This window comes from Apostichopus japonicus, chromosome 20 (assembly GCF_037975245.1).
Source record: "Apostichopus japonicus isolate 1M-3 chromosome 20, ASM3797524v1, whole genome shotgun sequence".
In the NCBI taxonomy this organism is placed as follows: Eukaryota; Metazoa; Echinodermata; class Holothuroidea; order Aspidochirotida; family Stichopodidae; genus Apostichopus; species Apostichopus japonicus.
Window position 1 is genome coordinate 7,893,226 of NC_092580.1, and position 21,378 is coordinate 7,914,603.

Below are 21,378 nucleotides of genomic sequence, written 5' to 3' on the forward strand. Positions count from 1 at the left end.
AAAGAATCATATTGTTCGGTGCTACAAAACAATGAACAAGTACATTTATATATGTTTTGATCAGAAACATCTTTTCTAACTTCCTAAATATGATTTTGCATCGGGATGACACAAGAAGGATCCGCCCGGATGCTAACTGTTCTAGGTACCCCGCTGCACTGTGCTTCAGGTTATATCACAGAAAAAGATATGCGCTATATACTTTCAGACGGCGTTGTTGTTATGCCTTGCCAAAGAGAGTCACCTCTCCCACTTCCAATCCCACTTTCCTGTAGGAGTATAACACCAAAGAATCATATTTTTGGGATGCAAAACAATAGGTAAGTACTTTTTATAGATACCATTATCCGGAATATGCTTCCTAGCTTCCTAAAAATGATTATGCATTGGTGTGACAAAGAAATTATCCACCCGGATGCCAACTATTCTAGGTACCCCACTGCGCTATTCTTCAGGTAACATCACAGATATAGATATGCGTTATATACTTACAGAAGGCGTTGTTGTTATTCCTTGCCAAAGAGTGTCACCACTCCCTCTTTCCTTAAGGAGAAAAGAGTAAAGAATCATATTGTTCGGTGCTACAAAACAATGAACAAGTACATTTATATATGTTTTGATCAGAAACATCTTTTCTAACTTCCTAAATATGATTTTGCATCGGGATGACACAAGAAGGATCCTCCTGGATGCCAACTGTTCTAGGTACCCAGCTGCACTGTGCTTCAGGTTATATCACAGAAAAAGATATGCGCTATATACTTTCAGACGGCGTTGTTGTTATGCCTTGCCAAAGAGAGTCACCTCTCCCACTTCCAATCCCACTTTCCTTTGGAGTAAAAAGCCAAAGAATCATATGTTTGGGATGCAAAACAATAGGTAAGTACTTTTTATAGATACCATTATCCGGATAATGCTTCCTAGCTTCCTAAAAATGATTATACATTTGGTGTGACAAAGAAATTATCCACCCGGATGCCAACTATTCTAGGTACCCCACTGCGCTATACTTCAGGTAACATCACAGATATAGATATGCGCTATATACTTACAGAAGGCGTTGTTGTTATTCCTTGCCAAAGAGTGTCACCACTCCCTCTTTCCTTAAGGAGAAAAGAGTAAAGAATCATATTGTTCGGTGCTACAAAACAATGAACAAGTACATTTATATATGTTTTGATCAGAAACATCATTTCTAACTTCCTAAATATGATTTTGCATCGGGATGACACAAGAAGGATCCTCCTGGATGCCAACTGTTCTAGGTACCCCGCTGCACTGTGCTTCAGGTTATATCACAGAAAAAGATATGCGCTATATACTTTCAGACGGCGTTGTTGTTATGCCTTGCCAAAGAGTGTCACCACTCCCTCTTTCCTTAATGAGAAAAGAGTAAAGAATCATATTGTTCGGTGCTACAAAACAATGAACAAGTACATTTATATATGTTTTGATCAGAAACATCTTTTCTAACTTCCTAATTATGATTTTGCATCGGGATGACACAAGAAGGATCCGCCTGGATGCCAACTGTTCTAGGTACCCAGCTGCACTGTGCTTCAGGTTATATCACAGAAAAAGATATGCGCTATATACTTTCAGACGGCGTTGTTGTTATGCCTTGCCAAAGAGAGTCACCTCTCCCACTTCCAATCCCACTTTCCTTTGGAGTAAAAAGCCAAAGAATCATATTTTTGGGATGCAAAACAATAGATAAGTACTTTTTATAGATATCATTTCCCGGAATATGCTTACTAGCTTCCTAAAAATGATTATGCATTGGTGTGACAAAGAAATTATCCACCCGGATGCCAACTATTCTAGGTACCCCACTGCGCTATACTTCAGGTAACATCACAGATATAGATATGCGCTATATACTTACAGAAGGCGTTGTTATTTTTCCTTGCCAAAGAGTGTCGCCACTCCCTCTTTCCTTAAGGAGAAAAGAGTAAAGAATCATATTGTTCGGTGCTACAAAACAATGAACAAGTACATTTATATATGTTTTGATCAGAAACATCTTTTCTAACTTCCTAAATATGATTTTGCATCGGGATGACACAAGCAGGATCCGCCCGGATGCTAACTGTTCTAGGTACCCCGCTGCACTGTGCTTCAGGTTATATCACAGAGAAAGATATGCGCTATATACTTTCAGACGGCGTTGTTGTTATGCCTTGCCAAAGAGAGTCACCTCTCCCACTTCCAATCCTACTTTCCTTTTGGAGTAAAAAGCCAAAGAATCATATTTTTGGGATGCAAAATAATAGATAAGTACTTTTTATAGATACCATTATCCGGAATATGCTTCCTAGCTTCCTAAAAATGATTATGCATAGGTGTGACAAAGAAATTATCCACCCGGATGCCAACTATTCTAGGTACCCCACTGCGCTATACTTCAGGTAACATCACAGATATAGATATGCGCTATATACTTACAGAAGGCGTTGTTGTTATTCCTTGCCAAAGAGTGTCACCACTCCCTCTTTCCTTAAGGAGAAAAGAGTAAAGAATCATATTGTTCGGTGCTACAAAACAATGAACAAGTACATTTATATATGCTTTGATCAGAAACATCTTTTCTAACTTCCTAAATATGATTTTGCATCGGAATGACACAAGAAGGATCCGCCCGGATGCTAACTGTTCTAGGTACCCAGCTGCACTGTGCTTCAGGTTATATCACAGAAAAAGATATGCGCTATATACTTTCAGACGGCGTTGTTGTTATGCCTTGCCAAAGAGAGTTACCTCTCCCACTTCCAATCCTACTTTCCTTTAGGAGTAAAAAACCAAAGAATCATATTTTTGGGATGCAAAATAATAGATAAGTACATTTATAGATATCATTTCCTGGAATATGCTTCCTAGCTTCCTAAAAATGATAATGCATTGGTGTGACAAAGAAATTATCCACCCGGATGCCAGCTATTCTAGGTACCCCACTGCGCTATACTTCAGGTAACATCACAGATATAGATATGCGTTATATACTTACAGAAGGCGTTGTTGTTATTCCTTGCCAAAGAGAGTCACTACTCCAACTTTCCTTAATGAGAAAAAGAACAAAGAATCATATTTTTCGGTGCTACGAAACAATGAACAAGTGCATTTATATATATATATATATATATCATTATCAGGAATATCTGTCCTAACTTCCTAAATATGAGATTGCCTTGGGGTGACAAAAGAGGGATCAGATCCGGGTGCCAACTTTTCAAGGTACCCCGCTGCGCTGTACTTCAGGTAATATCACGTAAACAAATATGCGCCATATACTTACAGACGGTGTTGTTGTTATGCCTTGCCAAAGAGAGTCACCACTCCCACTTACACTCCCACTTTCCTTTAGGAGTAAAAGAATAAAGAATCATATTTTTGGGGATGCAAAACAATAGATAAGTACATTAAATAGATACCATTATCAGGATTATATTCTTCCCTAACCTCATAAAAATGATTATGCATCGGGATGACACAACTAGGATCCGCCCGGGTTCCGACTATTCTAGGTACCCCGCTGAGCTATACTTCAGGTATCATCACATAAATAGATAGGCGCCATATACTTACAGACGGCGTTGTTGTTATTCCTTGCCAAAGAGAGTCACTACTCCAACTTCCCTTCAGGAGAAAAAGAACAAAGAATCAATTTTTTTCGGTGCTACAAACAATGAACAAGTAAATTTATATATATCATTATCAGGAATATCTGTCCTAACTTCCTAAAATGATTATGCATCGGGGTAACAAAAGAAGGATCCGCCAGGGTGCCAATTATTCTAGGTACCCCGCTGCAGAAAGGGATATGTACTATTTACTTACAGACGGCGTTGCTGTAATGCCTTGCCAAAAGAGAGACACTACTCCCACTTCCACTCCCACTTTCCTCAATGAGAAAAAGAACAAAGAATCATATTTTCAGTGCTACAAAACTATAGACAAGTACATTATAAATACCATTATCAGGAATATCTTTCCTCACTTCCCAAAAATGATTATACATCGATAATAGCTAACATATTACGTTATCTGACTCACTCCCCTTTCACCCTTGCCCTGACCCTATACCTCCATCCCCCAAATGTGGTGTTTATTACGACTAAAATCGTCTGACCAACTGCCATTTCTATGCCTGAATCAATATCCAGTATCCATGCATATTGTCATATTGCAAACTTCAATTGAAAATAATAACAAACAACGACACCACGAATTTTACACGTTAAAAGATCAATAAATGTTTTCTTCGTACCTCTGGTTCCTCTATATGCCATGATAAAGGTGAACAAATCCCACGAAAAGTTGAGACGGAGAGGAGAATGAAGGAAAGTAAAAGAAACTTTATCCTGGAATAAACACAAGACTTGAAAATTTAGTAGGAGCGAAATCATAATATTAACAATGAAAAATGAAGGTTTCCAAATTTGATTACTTTCGATCGGAATTAGTTCACAAAATTCAGCTGTAAAACTCGATTTTGTAAAATACTAGATATTCTAAATGTAAATTAAATTCCACACACAATTTATAAGCGAACTCAGTACACCAAGTCGTGTTTTATGACGTAACATGGAATGACTGTTTAAAGCACGATCTATGCAACTGTCTTTTTAAATAATAAACTCTTAACAATAATCAAAGTTGAACATGTTTGCCTTCAGTTTTTAATATTCTGGAAAATATAGCTTTACAGACCTACATTATTATTCTAGTTATATATATATATTTTCTGAGGGATTAGGATATCGATACCAAGATTGATTCTACACTTCCATTCAGAAGTTTGAAGAGGACTTTGCTGTGAAAGTACAGTTTTCCAGTCTTTATTTCGGAGAAGGTGAAGAATTTCTGTCTCCGTTGAGGAAGTTCGTTACGCCAGGAGTTGGTGGCAATAAAGCTGATTTTGGACTGACTCTGGTAATATTTAGTCGGCGAGAAGTTCGACTTGTGCTTCACTCGATTGTGGCTGGAAGTCCGTCTTCTATTTTGGAGCATCGCCGGAAAGAAGGTGACTGCTGTTTCTGGGATCGCGAGAAACAGTGAATTTCGCGGTACAACGTACCGAGAATCGTCGTCATCAAGGTCGTGGCCGCTGAGGGATATCGCCGTTGGAAGAGACCAGCCTGTTTTAAAGTGTATCCTATCTTGTTAAGTTTGTGAGTAATTTTCTATATATTTGTAATTACCACTTGTTGTTGTTGGTTCAAATTCCATTGTTCAATATAGTTTACGTTCTCATTCAAATTCTCTAGACTCGTCAATTTGTCTGTGTTCCTTACGGAAACGAACCCAGGCTTGTGTCTCGTTCAAAATTAATTATCAAGACCTCTCGCATTCCAACGTAGCAAAATATATGTATATACATAGATGAGAATTGTTGAGACTAGTGAAACGCTAGTAGCAGTTATTCAGAGTGTCACGCGTTGAGCGATCATACTTACCTTCACAATTGAGTTGATGCTTTTACGACCAAATTACATTTGCTCTTGGAGGCTCCACACCGGGCAAATGTGTGTTTATACCTTAAAATTACATGTTTAAGAAATGCACGAACTAACTTTAACCACAAACCAGAACCAGCTATTTGAAAATACTTGGAATAGCTAGTAACGGACCTTTACATTTCTTCAAACTTGACATTTTTTCAAACGACAATCTAATAAAGATGTATGCGAAAAGCATCTTGGCTTACCACCAAGTTATTCTTGTTAATTTTTCAGGGGTCTGAATAATTGGGGCACAATTGTTCCTGACTTATATATATTATCAAAAGATGTATCTTCCGTTTGCAGTTTCCCTTGTATAATGTCATCAGCATTTGAACTATTACAAGTTATATATATATAAATAAATATAAATTATATATATACATACTAAATTACTATATATATATATATATATATATGAATATATTCATGGAGCATCACTTGAAGCTACCAGTTGTCTGACGATCGCTAAAACGCGTGAAACTCCGAGTTACAACTACTAGTGTTCCACTAGTCTCAACTAGTATCAACATATATTCCGCTCTGTCCACTGGACATAGAGCACTCTGCGCCAAGATAGACGCCAACCAACCAACTCTCTCCCCGTCTCTCCACCTCCCTCCACCTCCACCTCTCTCTCCATCTCTCTCTCTCTCTCTGAAAAATACCCCCTCAAAGTAGAAAATTAAAAATTTACACAGTAGCCTGAAGATTTATTAATTGTGCTACATTTGTTAGTGCTGTCTAAACAAATTGGGGTGTGATCAGAGTCACACAACTGGGATATGGCTACTGTAGGTTTAGGTGTGCGTTTCTGTATTGAGTCGTACTCTGATCCTCCCCCCTATTCACCGGATGTTGGTAAAATAATATGATTGGAAATGTGTAATGCGCAGCCGCAGAATGCATATTACGACGTATGCTCAATTATCATGGATGCATGGCAATAGGGTGACAGTACTATGCTTTGCACAGCCACTAGTGTTTGATATTACTACACCTAAGTTCAGACCATTGGACTGTCAGGACCTGACAATGGACGACCGGGACTTAAAAATGGAAAATTGATATTTTTAGATACCCCAGCACCCCCTCGACAAATTGGCGCTTTTTTGGTGAAAATTGGAGTGGGTGAATGTTGGGGGTGGTGACCCCCTCCCCCCGTGCAAAACTTGGGGGGGCTTCTTCAAACTGTTTTTACCGGTCCTTTACATCCTATTGATGACGTCATACAAATTTCAGATCATTTGCATATTCGGTTTATTGATGAAAATTCATTAACCTATTTTCTGACACTAAATTACTCTATATATTTGGAAACACAGACTTTTATACTTTGGAGCGTTACCATGGTTACTAGGTCAGTCCGATTTCCCTCATCTTTACAGGGTACAACCGCTGTGGTGTCCGGCCCTTTCCAAAATAGGATGAAACTTGTAGGTGCATTACTTCCCCGGGGTAATAGAGGGGTCGTTTTGAAAAAAATCTAAAACGGTCATAATTATTAGTGTTACTATGTACTGGAAAATCCTGACCATTCTACTTTGGAGCGTTACCATGATTACTAAGGTAGTCCGATTACGGCCATCTTTGCAGGGTTCTCCCGCTAGGGTGTCCCCTTTCCAAAATAGAATGAAACTCCTAGGTGTGTCACATTTCCAGGTGGTAGGGGGGTCATTTTGAACAAAAATGCGAAACATCCAGCATAAAGCCTCAGAAGCCTGAACCATGGAACGCCGGGAAGGCATAAAAAGCCCCCACCACTCCCCACACCTCCGAACCGCCAAAATAATCTCAGATTCATAATCAGCAACCCAATGCGTACCAGATGAGGTGTGATTTGTTTGTTTTTTGAAACACCCCCATTCGGGGCCCCCCCAATGGTTTTTCGCCCCCCACACCCAAACACAACACCCAATTCCAAAGTAGACTTCAGATTTGTAATCAGCGTGTCACGAAATACCAGAAGAGATACACATTTATCGCCTTTGCGACAAAAAGTTTTTTCACCTAAAAAAAACCATAAGTTGCAGTTTTAAAAAAAACCATAAGTTGCAGTTTTGGCCAAAATTGACCCAAAATCGATTTCGCCCAAATGACGTAACAGGGGGTAATCGATGCTCAGGAGCCCAAATCTACAACTCCCAGGTCCATATCTGCTTCTGTTCGGGAGATACGTGGTCCCAGAGTACAAGATACAAATACGTGTTCTTTATAAGTGCAAAATTTGGAAAACCCCCTCTTTTCAGCCCCCTCTCTTGTCCTATCTGAAAAACCCATCAACATTAAAATTAGACGTGGAGTAGAAGACACCCTGGTCTTTGTTATACATCAATTTCGTGTTATTTCTGACCAGAAAAGGTTCTTTGTCTATATGATTTATATTTGCGCCAAAAATAGGTGTTTTTGTCTTGAAAAGTTAAAAAAGTACCTATTTTTGGTACCCCTTCCTTTCCACTGAGGGTATGTGACAGGACTGAATATTTGTTATGTGGGAGACGAGAGTTGTAGCTCCTTGTAGACAACTCATACGGTAGCATTAATTATCGGGAAGGGGGTATAGTCTATATGTTTTGGAGGCCCCGTCAAAATAGTTGTTTTTCACCGGTAGTAGCTACCCTATACAAGGACGCCTGGGCTGACGTCAGGATCAGATCCCGACGTCGAGATTTTATCCAGATCTAGTGCAAAGCACCTTATATAGCGATTCGGTGTTATACTTGTTGCATATGGTGTGAAAAAAATAAGCAAGACGAAGGGAAATGTGATATTGACACCATTGCTACATTTAGCACCGAGCACTAGCTGAACTTACAATAACTCCCTCTCGAAGTAATGACAACATACCGCTGATTTCATTTCTGATGTAGAAGGCTTGTCTACGTTGTCATCCTCATCCTCATCTTCCTCTTCCTCCCCCTCCTCATCATCATCACTGCTTTTTCCTCAATATCAAAAATGGTGTCATCCTCATCTTCCTCAATCTCCTCATCAATATCTTCATTGTTAGTCTCCGCTGTTGGACTCATTGCAGGCTAAAATAGATTCAATAATGTGTCATAATTATATAATATTGGCCAAAATATTACTGCATGCAAACCATCAAATATGACTGAAAACACTTTTAATGAAGGTGATCACAAATAAGAACACTAACCATGCACTGTAGAGTGTACCATATTTAATGGAATTAATTAAAAATGTTCTAACTATAAATTTTGGTAGGTTTGAGTGCTTTGCTATAGTTTCCTACATATTTGCCATTTCATTAAGTCTCCAATGAATATCATAGGGAAAGGTGGTGATATTTAGAACACTAATAAAGAAAGGGTACATGATCCCTTAAGTATGATATTATTTTCATAATACCACATATCTTTTTCATATCTTTGAAACATGGTGACTTCTCAAAATAATGACCATAATATTGTGCTTTCACACATATTTTCCAAATATATAGTACAGTACAGTGACAGCACTGTTAAATAAATAATTCAAATCACATGTCCATCACACATATTCATCCTTGATCGATACACAATTCCCACACATCTCATCAAAATAAAAGCCTCCCACATTTACCCCACAGAGTGCAGATGAACACAGGTGACAACTATCTGTATACAAGTCATTTCAAATGTGAATCCAATGACGTGCATGTAGTTTGTATGTTCATAAGTGATCCATGCTCAGTTTGTCAGTAGTACTACTGGTTTCCAATTTTTCAGTCAACAATCTATCATTGGTCATTGTGCAGTAGGTGACCCCACTTGATGATAACGCACATTGCCAGCCAGTAACAATTATTGTACTTGTACTTAAAAAAAAAATCATAAAACATACAACTTAAAATAACAGCTGTCAAGGTCGCAAATTTTAAATTAGCTCCCATTTTTCCATTCAGAGGCTACAGTTTAAATTTTAAGACCAAAGTCCTGTTCAGAAACATGCGCTACATAAAATGAGCAGGATTACTAATTGGTAGGCATTCTACAGCACTTAGTTTATAACTTTGCTTTACCTGATTGGGAACATCTTCTTCATCTTCATACTGTTCTCCTCTCAATATTGCATAAAGGACCTAAGGATGAAAGGAGAAGAATGTGATACATGTACTGTAGGCCAGTCAATATACTGATTGACCCACCACAAATTGCAACAGAAGGTTTTTCTTCAGTTTTGTTATCGGATATGTGTCTAAAATAACATATTAAAAGTCTAGAAAAATCTACGCAGGCGAAAGGCAAAATTTCAAGATGGCCGCCAAAATTCCAAAATGGCCGACCACAGACTCTCATTTTCATGATATCTACCCATCTGGTAAGTGATTTTTGCCGGTTTTGGTCAGTATTTCATGGTTTTCAGCAGCGCCAAAGCCAATGGAACACATGTCGAATCGATTGGACGGTACATTCCTGTACAAACATCCAAAATGGCCAATCACAGACTCTCATTTTCATATCTTCCCTTCTGGTAAGTGCTTTTTGCATGTTTTGAACTGAAAATCATGGTTTTCAACATCGCCAAAGCCAATGAAATGCATTTCGAATCGATCGGTCTTTATCTACCTGTACCAAACTCCAAAATGGCCGCGAAAAAAAAAACAAGTTGAATACAACATTCAATTTCACCACATCTTTTGATCTGGTAAGTCTATTTTTTGAAAATGTTGAACAGCAAGTCGCATTGTTTTGAACACCGCCAAAGCCAAATCCGAAAATCCAAGAAAAAGAACAAAAATGACTCATTTCCCATGACCCATTATGTCCATGCAAAATTCCATTGCCATAACTACTGGGAACATTCGGAATATCAGCCACACTCATGACATTTGGTTGGTATCCTACCTCTCATTGATCTTTGAATTACATATCATCCATTCCATCTGTGTTCTCCTCAGACATGTTTGTGCAGATACCACGGCACTCTCCACAGCATGTTGAACAGTCCAGTCCAGCTTGTCGACAGGAGCATCGCATACTCTGGCATCCCATTTTGCAGTTACATCGCACTATTTGTAGAAGTGTTTTGGGTGCAACCTCCATGTCGCATTGCACAGGCACCAATTTACCTTCCACTGCTTTCCATCCGAAGATCTGAGGATCGAGGGTTGTGACTCCTTTCCACACTTGGACTTGGTGATATACACGGAGGCTGTGGAACTTCGCAGCAGATGACGTAGGAGGCAAGTTCTCTGGTCGAACGCAACTAGCACTTGTAGCTACCTTCTGTTGGAAGCGTTCCAGTCTCAGTTTGTCCAATGTGTCGCCTGCTGAGCCTTTATACAGAGACACCAAAGCCGATTCGCCTGCCTTCGCCGTATCTTCCAATGTAGATCTTCCATCCAGGAATACCTTAGCCTGTGCTCTGAAGCAGACGTCAGTACGGATTTGCTTCAGAGCAGTCCTTTTCCAAGGCCGAACAACCGAGACGTCGTGTCACAACCAAGGATGGCATGTGTGAACAAAATATTCTGGCAGACTTCTTCTCCCAAAACTCTCTGAACATGCTTGATGTTCCAGCATCGTGACTGCTTCTTTGTTCCAGTCTTCCCTTCTGGTCTGAAGAAGATATCTAAAGAATCCTCCGTAGTATGGAAACAGAGGAGTACAAGGAGGTCCGTGTCGTCACCTACAACGATAGTTTGATGACATCCTGCAGACTCTATGGCCGTCTGTACTATGAGTACATCAGCATCTCCTTCAGCATGGTGTGTTTTACATCCCATCTGCTCTAGATGTATACTCAGTAGCCGGATGAAACTCTGTTTGTTGTCTTTGTTGGACAGGAACTCCTCTTTCTTGGATTTCATAGGCATTGCCCCATTAAAATCTACTTTCGGTCCCTCTCGTCCACTTGTTCGGCGTTGATGAGCCCCGTCTTTTGTTGACATATCATTCTCATACCCATCGAACACAATGACTGCCTTCCCATACTTGCGTGTCACATAGTTGGTGTATCGCTCACATATGCCATCATATGTTGAGCCACGCTGCCAAGGAATCCTATGTAATAGGGATCCACCATCCAGGACGTACTGGCTTTGACCAACAGGTTCAGTCATATCGTCTTGGATCAGACTCCAGATAGCATCTGCAAGTGCTGGTTTGTTAGCAGACCTCAATACTTGTTTGCCTTCAAACAATGCTGGTGGATAGCTGCATAGCTCAAACCTGAAAATCTCTTGCAGCTGATCGTTCCTTGTTCCCATCGTGACAAGTCGTTGGAATAGAAGTTGTGGATCGATGTTCACCGTATCATGGTTGATTTTGATGACTGATGTGTTGAGTGTCACCGCCTGATCCTTCTTCCTGAAAGTGTGTTCCAGAACACTTTTCCCAACCATGGAATCCAGAATGCCTTGTCCTATATCCTTCACTGTGTCTACGTTCACCCTGCCGTCTGCATTGATGCCAGTAACAATGTTGCGCAAGCCCTGGGCACCACTAAACGGATTCCGTGTTTCCAGGAACTCGACCAACTCGCAGATATCTGCCATGTCTCTTTCCTGTCTGGCATTTGTAGTGTCTTTATGTTGCTCATTTGTGGTATAGTTTATACCGGTCAGCTGCTGCATTGCATTGTTAACCTCGGAGCAATGAGGATGTGCCATCAACCAGATCAGTCGCTGGGTTTCCGTCATCCCACGGCCTCGTGTCAACCCTCCCGTTGTTTTCATGCTGCGCATCAGAACTTGTTCGATGACCAGATCAGCCGAGAAGCCAGCCCATAGACGATCCGATCTGCGTACCACGTGTAGTCCTCCACTGAAATGTTGGAAGATATCTGGAGCTGTCTCGGAGAGCTTGACAAGGTATTGCAAATACACAGAAAGAGATTTTGTGTAGAGGTTATGTCCTGAAGCAGCAAGGTAGGGGAGCATCTCAACCATGGCCTGAATGTGGAGGTCCCATATGCCTAATCGCTCACCTTTGAGGAACTTGCGTAGGATTTGCACCATCTCCATGAACTGAAGCCAAAGTCTGGCTGTACGTGAGTTCTTCATGGACCTTTTCTTGGCCTCAAGTTGTCCGTGAATCCTGGTGAAGGCTTTTGAATCATGCACTTGACTGAAGGTTGTATTACCCGCTGACAACAGCTCATCGAACAAGATGCCCACAGCTTCGAGATCTGCTTTGCAGTCATCGTCTGGTTCGGAAGTGGATTCTGGTACAGTGTGATCCATGTTGCACTCTACTGGTATGTCCCCGGCAACACTAAAATCTCCTCTGTTTGCCCTATTGCTCTTAGCTTCGATGCAGGGCGTCTTGACACTGAATACGTCCGAGACAATTATGCCATCGAGAGCTGAATCAACCAGGAACAGACCTCGGACTGCTCGTTCAATTGCCTTCCCGGAGAGCATGTGGTTGACAGTGTTACTGGCATAGATTGTTTCCAACATCTCCTGCAGCCCTGATCCTGCCATCAGATGTCCAATGCAGCCGATAAAGCTCATCTCGGTATGAAAGCCTCCTAATCTCAAAACAATGCAGTGCAGCGGGCTGTTTGCTGGTTGGCTCCTGATCACTTGCAAGGCCTTCCACCACAATGGTTGGTCGAATGTTATGATGGGTGTCACGCCATACCGTTGAGCATGCTGGCCAATGAAATGAAGGGTCGAACTCACGCAAGACATGTTCCCCGGGTCCATATCTATCATAGGCAGAAAGACAACGGAGGATTGTCCAGGGTGGTCACCTTTGTGTATCATTTGCATGAACCCAGACCATGCTGGCCTCGGAGAACGCACTGAGAAGGATAGTTGCCAGAGATCGTCGATCCGTGATGTTGGGTCATCTTTCTCGATGATTTGCAGCTTTTCATAGCAGAGAGTTCGGAGTCCATCGAACATTGGCATGAAGGGCACTATGTTTACAGTACCGACTGCTGATATCTCGTCTGCGCTGACTGTACCTCTTGGAATATGTTGATTCCTCTTGATTTGTGGTGTGATGGCAGCAATCATCCCCATGCCATGGAAGGTACCCATCCCATCTATGGTTCTAACGTTATGGTCAACGTTATCTGCGACATACTGCACAAAATGTCCTGCTGTCAAGTTAGGGATGTCTGTCCCATCGGTAATTGCAGCATTTCGTCCGAATTTAGCTACTTCCGAATATGAGCTGCAAAAGCCAAGTTTACTCAGAGTGTCTATGAGGAACCTCGAAGCAAAATGATGATGGAGCTGTACATCAAGTCCAACTTGTAGAGGGGCTAATAAGACTCTTGGACGAGTAGCCTGCATAATCGCCTGCCCCAGTGAAGCTAACTTGAGTTGTCCTCCTTTGGATGGAAACAGGACATCCAGCAACATGCGCAGTGACTCTGGCAGATATGCTATACTCTCTTCAATTGACGACAGCTCCTCACAACTCGGGTAATCATCCGTTGCCTGACTGACTGATTGGATGTCTGTTTTAATTAATTTTGCTGCTGTTTGTATTATTCTCAATTTGTCAGTTTCGGTGTTGTTTCCTTTAGATTGACAGTAGAAGTCTTGGAGAATTTTGGATGCATTATTCCTGAGGGTGACGACATTAGTCTTCCCGTTGATTTCAGCTACGACAATCGAGTCACTGAAGTGTTGTGTCAGCTGATCTTTCATGTAAGTGAAATTGTACGGCATGCACGACGAGTCGACCAAAAACTCCTGCATCTTGTCAATGAGATCATGTATGGTTGTTTGCTCATCATCATTTTCTTGCAGGTATGTCGCCACTTTGAGGAACGCTTCCATCTGCGTAACATTCTGTGGTCTACCGCGCTTGGCTGGTGGGGGATCATTCACTTGGCGAAACTGTTGTGGTATTCTTTTGTTCGTTCTGAAGTTCACGCTACACACCTGATGATAAACTACATCAGCAGAGAATGGGTCATTGATGTTATTCAGTCTGCCTCTCACCGCATGTGACCATACATCTTCTCGTTCGTCACAGAGTGTTGTTATTTCACTATGGAACTGGTCTGTCTGGACACGCACCAGCTTATGCCCCTCTTTTGGTCTCCGGTGGTTGAATGTGTCTGGCCCGCCGCAAAATAAGCAATGTTCTTTATAAACAAATGGCGACCTTGCAGACCGCAAAATTCGTTGCTCGCCTGCTGATGTGCCAGTGTCAATAGCACTCTTTCTCTTTGAAGCAGCTATTTCATTCTCGTTGCAATAAACTTTGCGACATTCTTTGAGAACTTGTTGACCTGGCTCTGTGTGGATGTCATCCCCCCGTGATAAGCTTGCTCTGGCTATTCCTTCGCAACCTTTTTTCCGAAGTGTCACTATCGCTTCTGCCCCAAGGAAAGCCTTTTTACAGATTTTACACTCATCCATTATGCTTTCGTTTGCTGAGCCTGTAGGGAAGACAAAACAGAGGGAGGGCACAGTTTCAGAAGTTCCCCTGGAACTGTTGTTAATTTTTGCGTGCTTAATATATTTGCAAAGTAGGGGTCAACTATGGCCATTAGCAGGTGGGGTGTTTCGTTATACAATACAGTTGTACAATACCTGTACTTAATATACTGTACAATGCTACTGTACACAGGTACAGTATGTACACAGCCTATTCATACATAAAATTGGACTATGTCACACTATTGACATTTTTAGGGTATCATTTCCTAAACTTGGCCAAATGTGTGGTTGTAATAGTCAAAAAACGCAAATTTTGGCCATTTTAGGTAGCCATAACTTCACAAAACAACATCAGAGAAGCTTCATACTACAGAAACCTAGTCTATGGGATAGTTTCATTAGATTAATATTATTGTTAGCTGGTGGGATATGTATTTGCTGAGAAATATTACCTCAAACTTGACAAAATACAAAAAAATTACTATATCATTTTACTGCCGATTTGCGAAATTTCAAAGAATTTTAAATCCGTCAAGAATCAACGAATTTCGCTAAATTTTTTGAGTCGGTCGAGCAACAGCCTCCGGTGATTTGACACGGAATGACCCTGATGTCCAAGTTGAATTCGGAAATACATGATTTGCCCGGGCTTCACGCACGTTGTCTTTTCTCCCGCCCTGGTTTTGAACAACTTTCCAAAAGTCACTTCGCGTATGTTCATAACCAATGCACTACCCCCCCCCCCCTCGACCCACGCCGAGAGTGCCCAACCGCTAGTTCCTCTGGATGATCACTGCATTGTAGTTTGTAAGCACAGGAAGGCCCCACAGGTAATTTACCAAAGAATTCACTTATTTGATCAGCCGATTAGCCTGAGCAAAACTCCCTGCCCCCTCCCATTATTTACCATCACCCGGGTACATCACAACAATGTAAGCCTAGGAACACATACTGGATGCCACATGTTTCGGCTTCGACGAACTGATGCCTCCACATCTTAACCCATCCCAGCATAAGCCTATCATTGTTTCGCAGAACTGGTACCAGTGTATTCATATATGGTAAGGGGGCCTAGCTATATCATTTCATTTCATTCTCCTTTTCATTTTGTCTTGTTCCTCGTGAAGCCCAAACACCCAAACTCCTGAGGCATCGTCATAGAATAGCAAAGGTCGCTAGTACATACTCACCGATTCCCTGTGGGCTCGACGTAACTCAAGAAATAACCGAGACTGCGTTTCCAAGATCTTCAGTTCATCTTCAGAAGATGATCATACATGTATTAAGCAAGTTGAAGCTAGCAAACAGAAGTAGCACTTGCTAAAGTTTGGTAACTCTGTGTTATGTATGGTAGCAAAATAATCCCCCTATATATATTTTTTTTTATTGAATCCGATCTGGGATTGTGTATATGTGGAATGAGGGGGGGATTTTTCTTGGAGGCATAGCTGAGGGCCCATGATAGCCTCCGAGAGGGGAGCCTTAATGATTAACTCATCCAGCTGGGCTAGTAATCCAACCATAGGTTCCAAACTGACAATCGAATTCAGACTCATGATCTGGTCTATTTTTCGAGTGTCTCCCCAACGCGAAATGATCGAATGGGGGGGGGGGGGAGGGGAAGGGAGAGTGGCAATGCATGATGGCAATGCATGGGCATTGAAGCCCGGTTCTCTATTCCATCCCCAGAATCCAATTGAGGGTTATCACAATTCCTAGATATGAATAAACAAGACATTTTTCCCCTACCCCGAAAAATCGGTAGTTGACTCAAATTCTGGGAGCCATATTGGCCCACAACTCACAAAGATGACAGTTGACGTTTTCAATTCTGGTATGAGTGTCTTCTCTTGTGTCGAAAACCCCCATTTCCGATTCGAAATTATGCAAAACGGATGAATAACAGTCAAATTATTGCGGAAATAAGAATTTCATATCCGCCATTTTGAATTTTTGGCGGCCATCTTGAATTTTCACCTTTCGCCTGCATAGATTTTTCTAGACTTTTTATATGTTATTCTAGGGACTTTGCTGATACCGAAATCGAAGAGAAACCTTCTGTTGCAATTTGTGGTGGGTTGACCCCCAAATCGTGATAGATTGACTGGCCTACTGACCAATATCACTTAATTAGAAGTACTCCCAGAGGTATAATTTTAAGCTAAAGTGACTATGTACAGATAATGTAGGTAATACTGTATTAATACTGACTGTTCCTCACATAGTGAGATTACAGATAATATATGAGTTGCCAACTATCAGATTCCAAAGTATAAAGTACTGTATGCATTAATTAATAATGATGACAAGGAACAATTAGGAAAAATTGATGGGCAATTACACGGTAACAAAATTACCAAAATTTCTTACTTTTTGAAGTAAATAACCTAAATAAGAACAAAAGCTTTCTGTAATGAGTTGATGTGGGTGTCACATGAATGGTATGACCCAATGTTGTAGCCTTATAGTGATTATGATCACACACAATAACCTCTGAATAGCTCACTACATATGATCCAGGATATATTCCATTGTTGCTAAAAGAAATGACACTTAACAAAGAAAAAACTAAAGGATTTTGCTGTGCTCAGTGGGAGAACTATATAAGGGAAATGGGCGGGCATTTTCAAACCAGATTTTGTCCTTGTCCCCCAGGTGTCCCCCCTCCCCTCCTACAAATGAGATCTCATAAAATAATAGAGATGTGTGAAATATTGCCAAATGATGCAATCAGTTTGTGTCTATGTATATAATTTTACTTCATTTTTTTCAAAATTTACAACATACTGTATTTACTGTAGATCCCTCCCTTTTATTATTGTTATGTTATGACCCTGTTCCCAAAATTACACTTGCCCCATAGTTGCCCCGATACTGAGGCTGGTGTCACCACTGGATGTACTACTGGCATGTTTTTGAAGAATATCCCATCCCTTCCATCCAAGATTCTTGCAGGGCCTTTGGAGAGGTACAGGGCCTAGCTAGGTTGACCTTTATTTGAGCTAAAAAAAGGCTGACCAGTACTGCTATTTCTCCAATGCTTAAATGCATGGTCCAAAAATTAAGAGTGCAGTTCTCTGAACAGTTGTGTAAACTGATGCACCACATGGCACAGTTCTGGCCTTTGCTGCTTTTAGGAATTCAACTGCCCCACCCAGCTTTTAGTTTAATTTGCCACCACAGAACAAGTTAAGCTACCAGGAAATTGTTAGTCTATCTATTCTAACACCATTCAATTTTTGCTATAGAAAAATTTTCTATTTATATACACTTTTTTAAGAAAAAAAATCTGTTGTAATTTATTGGAACACAGCCTGGTTCAAATGTTTGGACTAACTAAATGTTCCTTGCAAATTGCAATCATAACCTGAAGGTAGCATGGATATGAGATTGCAGTTTGTTCAAAGTTTGTTCCTGAAGGCAACAGCTAGAGAAGCTTAATACAATGGTTGTGCTATAGAAAGCCATAGAACATATAATGCAAATATGAGCAACAAAGGCCCTGCTTTCTCTTGATACTTAAATTTTTTAAGTGCAGTCATCCGTGTAACTTCAGGCCTAAGCCTCAGAAGATAAGTAGCATAATAACCAACAAAGAAGCCTCCAGTTAAAGTTCCAGAATTACAGATGATCCACTTTGGTTGAATGAGAACGATATGATCACTGCCACATGTCTACACATAGATGTATGTTTCTAGAATATATACCAAAAGTGAAAATTGTATGCCACTGCACTGGCAGTCATTGACTAAAACAACTACATGTAAGCAATAAAGATTACTGCTAAACATACGTCATTTGCATCTAATAGCAGCTCACAAATTGCTTGAAAATAATCAACTTTTGTTATCAAGTATGAGTCCTTTCTTCAGGTGTTTGCTTGATGTTTCAAGTAAGACTTTATTTCATGTAAAGTATGAATACCAGTCCCAGAATGGAGATATTTTGACATTCAGAAAAGTACTGGCGTACTACACTATTAAAGTCCTTATCTTGTGCTGAAAATAAACTGCATGTTCGTACACAATAACAAGCCCAAATTGTCAACACCAATATGATGAGGAAGCCATGACATATTAATAAATCAACTTGGAAACAAACCCTCTCCCCCGCCTTTTCAGATATGCCTAGTATAGTTTCACACATGAGCCAATGTGATAGTTTTACTCACTTGGGAAGCTTGATCTGCCATTTTGCTGACTGTACTACCTTTACGATGCTGAAAAATAAATGCAGAATACCTATGACAATACAGTATGACTGCCAACTATGATGGACTTATCAAGGAACAATAATAGGTTTGCAAATAGCAAGGATGCTAGACATCTAATTAGGCAAATTACATTACTTAATTACTGCAAGACTGTCAAGACTGCAAGATTGTCATTGGCAGTAAGATTAAGCATTGCTCATATCAATTGTGACATACTGTACATGTACAGTACAACTACTGAACTGGCTATAGGCCCCAAAGCCTACAAATTAAGTGTCCTTATACTTCCTTAGGCCTCTAGGTTAGGCCGTAGCTACTGTAGGCCAGCCTATATGGTAGTTGTATAGCACTTACAACTTTTGAAGTAAAGAAAATGGTTCTATATCACTCTAGAAACACATTCACCTATCGGCTAGCAAGGCCAATATGCCCTAAGTTAGGCCGAGGTTAGCCAGGCCTTAGTTAGGCTATGGTTAAGGAACTATGAAATCTTATCATGTATAAGTCCCCAGGAGTATCCCTACATGGTTTTCTTTTGCTAGCATTTCTCTTTTAATTTGGTAAAATTGAACTTGGCCCAATACCAAGATCTAGTTTTACAGCACGTAGTACATTAGTCTTGCCATACAGTAGAACCATGCAAAGTTAATAAGGCCTATGCCACTGAATTTTCGAATGGGGTATACTCGCCACATAGGCCAATAAGTAACATTAGCCTAGGCCTATAAGTTAGTACAACTGAAGGAATAAGTAAAAAGGGAACTTGCATGACTGTGACGAGAATCGGTAAGAATACAGTACCTTTATATCTGGGAGGTACTGATACTACTACTAGCGTAGTACTAATAGTATTATTAGCCTATATATAGTACTCAGTAGGCATAGCCTTTATCGTATGAATAGGTCCTAGGCACTATATTTCTTCACTTTTAGGTACTGTTTCCTTGAAATATAACCTACATAAAATTTATCAGCCTTAACTATGGGCTTAATTATTCAATAACATCGTTTGCAACACTTACTGTATTCTTTTCGTGGATGAATTCGTTACGTTAAGTTGGACAATTTGCACGATCGAGTATTGGTTAACTTTTTTGAAAAGCCGGTGACTGACGAAATGTGTATGCACATGCGCATAAATGAGAGTGACGTCATAGAACCACGCAAGTGCCAATTGCCCCGGAAATGCCAAACCCCACATAGACCAAATGCACAGTGCTGAACCCCACATAGACCAAATAATGGTCTATGTGGGGTTTTGTAAACCCCAAATAGACCAAATGCACGCATTGTGCTAACCCTCTCTCTCTCCACCTCTCTCTCTCTCTCTATGTATATATATATATATATACATATATACTAACTATATATATATATATATACTAACTATATCTGTCTATATATCTATATCTGTCTATTGATGGATGGATGGATGGATGGATGGATGGATGGATGGATGGATGGATGGATGGATGGATGGATGGATGGATGGATGGATGGATGGATGGATGGATGGATGGATGGATGGATGGATGGATGGATGGATGGATGGATGGATGGATGGATGGATGGATGGATGGATGGATGGATGGATGGATGGATGGATGGATGGATGGATGGATGGATGGATGGATGGATGGATGGATGGATGGATGGATGGATGGATGGATGGATGGATGGATGGATGGATGGATGGATGGATGGATGGATGGATGGATGGATGGATGGATGGATGGATGGATGGATGGATGGATGGATGGATGGATGGATGGATGGATGGATGGATGGATGGATGGATGGATGGATGGATGGATGGATGGATGGATGGATGGATGGATGGATGGATGGATGGATGGATGGATGGATGGATGGATGGATGGATGGATGGATGGATGGATGGATGGATGGATGGATGGATGGATGGATGGATGGATGGATGGATGGATGGATGGATGGATGGATGGATGGATGGATGGATGGATGGATGGATGGATGGATGGATGGATGGATGGATGGATGGATGGATGGATGGATGGATGGATGGATTGATGTATCTTGTATTTGCCTACTTTGTGCATCACTTTTCACATGAGGATCTCGTAATGTTTACGGGTCTATATAGCTCAGACTAAACTGGCCATGGCTACTGTTATTCATCAAGTAAGAGAGTTTAATCATTTAAACTCAGGGAAAACAACATTAACGCCAAACGATTCGTCCGTGAAGATTCCACCCCTCCCCATATTACACTTGATAGCTTTTATGATGCGTCATATTTTATTTTAAAACTGCTAATTTTATTCTAAATGATGGGG

The 21,378-nt window shown here is 40.7% G+C and overlaps 1 long non-coding RNA gene across 1 annotated transcript; it reads right to left on the reverse strand.

Annotated features, from left to right (window-relative positions):
- Positions 1–8,409: 8,409 nt before the first annotated feature.
- LOC139962018 (uncharacterized) lies at positions 8,410–19,597 on the reverse strand. Its single transcript, XR_011791126.1, has 3 exons — positions 19,022–19,597; positions 9,520–9,579; positions 8,410–8,533 (listed from the first exon to the last, which is right to left on the reverse strand). It is a non-coding gene; the product is annotated as an uncharacterized lncRNA (long non-coding RNA).
- Positions 19,598–21,378: the final 1,781 nt, after the last annotated feature.